This window comes from Humulus lupulus, chromosome 1, assembly GCF_963169125.1.
Source record: "Humulus lupulus chromosome 1, drHumLupu1.1, whole genome shotgun sequence".
Lineage (NCBI taxonomy): Eukaryota > Viridiplantae > Streptophyta > Magnoliopsida > Rosales > Cannabaceae > Humulus > Humulus lupulus.
In genome coordinates this window covers 137,912,765-137,918,811 of record NC_084793.1, presented here as the reverse complement: position 1 = coordinate 137,918,811, position 6,047 = coordinate 137,912,765, and positions in this window count along the sequence as shown.

The window sequence follows — 6,047 nt, the reverse complement described above, 5'->3', positions numbered from 1 at the left end:
CGTAGGGTAATCTGGTAACGAACAAGTCAAAGAACTCAAATAATACAATCAGTTAGAATACTTACCACTAAGAATTGAGATTGAATTGACCTATGGTCAACTATAATAGATAATAACGGTATGTTTACTTATCTTATCAACTGTCAATATCGGTCCTATCCGATGTAACAGATACATCTGATCTTATCTACTTTGCTAATGTTCTGGAAAGAACATAACACAAAAATGTGTAAGTAGATCATATCGTAGATTGGAAAGTCAGTGTAAATCTTGTGCACTGACTAATCTTAGGACTAACTTATTTTGAACATATAATCATATTTATATTCCACTGTGATTTTTTCACTATAAATACGATTTGCTATATGCTCGAGATTTAGAAGTTTATATTAAACAAATAATCATGAAAATAAAACATGTGAGCAAAGTGATTGACCAAGTCAAAAAATGATTTCTATTCTTTTATTGATAATAAATGAAATTACAAAGAAATTGAGTTTTAATTAGGGCATAAAACCCCAACACAGATGTGGTGGGAAGTGGTATCCTAGACACGAGATACAACTGCAATGAATTGGAAAGAATTTAGGCAGTTGTTTAATGAGAGATATTACTGTGATGCGGTTAAGAATGCAAAGACAAATGAATTTCATAACCTAGTTTAGGGAAATACAACAGTAACAAAGTATGTTAACAAATTCGATGGGTTGGACAAGTTTGATTTTAATATGGTACCCACAGATGTAGCTCGGAAGGAGCGATTTATCATGGGATTGAATTCCAGAATAGCTCAGGGCATTAGAATCGCCCCAGTACATGAGATCTTTACCTATGCTCAGGTGGTAGGGATGGTCCTTGTTGTTGAGGGCACAAGAAATGAGGTATGGAGGAAGAGTACCGGAGAGCATGGAGCTCAGGCAGTGATACCTCAATTTATTTGATCAAGCAGGGGTACAGGACCCAATGATTAGGAAAGAAAAGTTATCAATGTATTCGATACCTCTGGATTAGAAAAGGGGTTCCGAAGTTCTCAGATAGGCCATCAAGGTGAGGATGAGTATGGGAAAGTCTACCTAGAATGCACTCGGTGTAAGAGATGCCATCTGGGAGAATGCCGAGAAAAGGCATGTTTCTTATGTGGGATGGTTGGGCACTTCAAGAGAGATTGCCCAGGGCTAAGGAAGGATGAACCAAAGGGGACGGATAGCTCGACTCCAGATCGAGTGGTCGCTCTAACACAGTCAGAGACTTAGACTGAGGCTGGTTCCTTAGTAGTGGCAGGTTAGCCTCCTAGTTTTGATTCTTATATTATGCTGATTGGTTTTGGTGCCACGTTGTTCCTTGTATTGTTGCATCTAGAGAGGTATATACTTGATATGCAGATTACATGGTTAAGTTGTGATGAGAATTTGGTACTCTATTGATAATCTTAAGAGATGAATTAGATTATTGTGGGAAGGGACTCATCAATTGACTTGATAGAGTTGGTTATGACCGACTTTGATATGATCCTGGATATGGATTGGTTAGCCAAGTATGAGGACAATGATAGATTGCAAGGAAAGGATAGTAACCCTTGGGTTTGAGGGCGAGAATCCCTTTATATTTGTTAGCATTGTGCATGGATCCCATATATTTATGACATCTGTACTTAGAGCTGGAGACATATTGCAGGAGGATGCATATGACTCTTAGCTAGTGTGGTGGATACCACTCAAGTCATGCCAGTGGGACCAGAACAGATTGGATTAGTCTGTGAGTTTTGGATGTGTTTCAAGGGGAATTATCAGGGTTACCTTTACACAAAGAGATATAATGGTGATTATGTTGGTGTCAGGGATGAAACCAGGTCTAGGGCTCAACGGCTTCAGGAGAGCTGGAGGAACTAAAGGTTCAGTTATTGAGTAAGATGGTATTCTCCAAGGTGGATCTTCAATCTGGTTATTACCAGTTGAGGATCAGGGAAAAGGATAAGCAGAAGGCTACCTTTTACATCATATATGGGCACTAGGAGTGTTGAGTCATTTCTTTTGGGTTTGACTACTGCCCCAGTTGTTTTTATGAATAGATGAACAAGGTGTTCAAAGATTATTTGGATTGGTTTGTGATCGTTATCATCGACGATATTGTGGTATACTCTCAGTCAGAGATTGGCCAAGGCCAAGGAACGCCTTAGAGATCAGGAGTTACCTTGGATTGACAGGGTATTACAGGTTCTTTGTGGAAGAGTTCTCGAGGATTTTTACCTCATTGACAGAAAAGGTGATTGCCTATGCATCATGTCAGTTGAAAGATATGACCAAAGCTAGAGCAGAGTTACTGGTGGGCCAGTTGACTAACATTACACTTGAGTTAATTTTTTTTAGAGAGGATCAAAGGAAAAACAGTTGAGTGACCCACAGATGGGAATGATTGAGGGGAATGTCTTAGCTGGATTATACAATGTCAGGCATGAGTTTGTTGAGGTATAAGGAGAGGACTTGGGATCCGATGGACACTGGGATTCAATGGGAGATTCTGGATGAGTTTCATATTACCCCTTATTCTCTTCATCCAGTCACCATGAAGATGTATTAGGATCTGAAAGCTTTATTTTGGTGGCCTGGGATGGAGAGGGACGTAATTGACTATGTGGCAAAGTGCTTAACCTATTAGCAGGTCAAGGCAAAGTATCAGAAACCAGTAAGGCCATTACATCCATTGTGTATTCCAAAGTGGAAGTGGGAGGACATCACGATGGATTTCATGATGGGATTGCCCAAGATAGTGGGCTAATGTGATTTAGTTCGGGTTATTATGGAGTGGTATTTAAAGTCAGCTCACTCTTACCAATGAGGATGAATAATATAGTTGACAGTTATCCAGATCTCTGTGTAAGAGAGATAGTACACCTTCTTGAGACTTTGAGGTCTATTCTGATGGATAGGGACCCTATATTTACTTCCAAGTTTTGGGGAAGGTTATAGAAGGCGATGAGTATACAGCTGGAGTTTAGTACAACTTATTATCCTCAGACTGATGGTAAATAAGAGAGAGTTATCCTATTATTGCAGGGCACGTTATGAGATGTTGTAGGGTAGGAATTATAGATCACCCATTCATTGAGATAAGATGGGTGAGAGGAAATATTTGGGCCATGAGGTAGTTCAGAGGACCACTAAGGCTATTGAAAAGATTAGAGCTCGGATGCTCGCTTCTCAGAATAGATAGAAAAGTTATGTTAATTTGAAATGCAGGAGCATGGAGTTCCAAGTGGAAGACTATGTCTTCCTTAGAGTCTCACCATGGTAAGGGGTGAGGAGAGTTGGGAAAAGGGAAGGTTGAGCCCCATATTAGTAGGACCGTTGGAAATCCTGGAAAGGATTGGTCAGGTGGCCTATAGATTGGCCTTATCTTCGACACTGTCGCTTGTATTCAATGTATTTAATATTTCCATGTTGAGGAAACATGTGTTAGATGAGACTCATGTGTTGAGTTATGAGGATTTGGAATTGGAGGCAGAATTATCCTGTGAGAAATAGCCAGTCTAGATATGAGACAGAAATGATAAGGTTATGAGGAACAAAACTATACCTTTGGTTAAGGTATTATACAGAAACAGTAAGGTTGAGGGAGCGACCTGGGAAATGGAATCAGATATGCAGAATCTATATACCGGGCTATTCAGGTATAATTTCAAGGACGAAATTTCTGTAAGGAGGGGATAGTTGTAACATCCCAAATTACCTAATAAGGCTTAGGGCCTTGATTAGGGGGTCAGGATGGCAAATTATAGAATTATGTGATATATATATGTGTATCATTATATGATTATGTGAGTTATATTACAATATGACTTTATATGCATGTTTAGGTGTATTAAATATGCATGTTGACCCATTTCTGATTAAAAGGGCAATTTTTGTAATTTGGCACGTTATGAGTATATTTGGCATATATGTGATATATGTGTGGGACCAAATTATTATGTGGATATATTTGGGTTACTCGACACGAGACGATCCTAGGGAGCAAGCTAGTGGGAAAGTCACAACATGACTCATACTTGACTCGGTGTGAGTCAAGGAGTATATTGGGTATTTAGTACATTACCGGGTTATTGGGTAATGCAAATGAATATTTGATGATATATTGGGAGTTAGTGAGATCGGGATGGAATTTTGGAGATTTTGACTATTTGGCCCCCGGGGATGATTTTAAGACCCCGAGCATTGGGATTTGTTTGAGGTTATTTAAGCTCGAAGTAACCATTTAGAAATTAAAAAAAAACGTTCAATACGTTCTCTCTCCTGTTATCCCTTTTTACCGTTTGTTGCATTTTCGAAGGAAACTCGAGTTTTAGGACTCGGATTCAAGTGAGGATAGAGTCATAACGATTCTAGGGAATATTATAAGCTTATTAGTTGTAGGATTTAGCGAGAAACGTCATAATCAGAGGTAATTTAAGCTTTAAATTTCCAAGTTTCTGTTTCATGAAGTTTCTGAAGTTTTGAATTTATATTTTATGTTATGAGGAGTTTTTGAATGATTTGAAGCTTGGGTTTTGAGGATTTTGTGCCATTAAGATGATTGTGAACTTTGTTTTTGAGATTTGGGTATGTTTGGATAGGTTTTTGGAAGGATTTAAAATGAGAAAATGGAGGTTTTTTGCTGAGATCGTGGTTAGGCCGCGACCCTTTTCTTGTGTGCCGCGGCCAAGGCTTGAAGAAATAGGTGGAATTGGTTGTTGGGGGCACCTTGGGCCGCGACACCTTTTAGGCAGGCCACGACCCGCATCGTAGATAGAGAAGGGGTTAGCCCCTGTTCATGAGGAGGTCGCGGCTTGGGTTTTTGACAGGATTCTATATTATGGTTGTGACTAGGTTCTCACTAGGGGCTCAGAATTAGGATCGTGCTCGAGGGTCATTTATTGGTAACCTGTGCTTGGACTAAAGGTAAGAAAACTGCACCAATATGTGATACATGTGACTAGGGCTTGGCCTGAATGTTGAATATAGAATTGATCAGAGCCTGAGTCTCTATAATTGTGCATGAATATTATTATGCTTGTGGTTCTGGATTGTTGAACATGAACATGAATAGGGCATAAACGCTCAAGTATGTGCTTGATTATGATTATGCTTGTGATTATGGATTAAGCATGTTGAATGCTTTGTATATGGATATTTGACATATGATATATGCCTGCTTGCATTATCTTATTGAGAAAGGCTTGACTTATTAGTCAAGGGCAGCAATAGCGTGTTGAGTGCTGGTCAAGATGGTTATTCTTAACCAGGAGCATATTACACGCTTGACTGACCTATTGGTCGTGAGAAAACTAAAGCGCCAGGTATGCTGGGCCAGCTCCAAGGCTGGTTATACGGAGTACAGGGCAATGGGCCCCAGGGTGAATTATTAGTCCCATATCCTAGGGCTAGGCCACAACATTGACTTATTAGTCAAGGACGACAATAACGCTGAGCGTTGGTTGTAAAGCATTGACTTATTAGTCAAGGACGACATTAGCACGTTGAGTGCTGGTTGTAAAGCATAGACTTATTAGACAAGGATGGTAATAGCACACTGAGTGCTGGTCCATATTGTTTAGTTTAACCAGGAGCGCATTATATGCTAGATCGACTTATTGGTCGGCGAATACTCAGCGTCAGGTACGCTAGATCTGCTCCAAAGCTGGTTGTACAGAGGACAGGGCAAAAGGCCCTAGGGTGACTCATTAGTCCCATATCCTAGGGCGTTGAGCTAGTATGATTCCATAATCATGTATTTTGGGCATTGGACCCTGATATGATTCATTGAGCATTTATCTAGGAAATTTTTCACATGTGACATTGTAGTCATTTATATGAATGTTATGCATGCATGAGTAAGGTTATTACTGCTAGGCATGCTTGTTATGATTTGGATATATGTTGTTAACTACTTATGAGCATGTTTAAGTTTTCTTGCTCAGCCTCGACTCACGGGTACTATGTGGTGCAAGTAAAGGGAAAAGAAAGCTGGACCATCCTTGAGTTGGAGATGTAACGCCCTAGTTACCCCAGAAC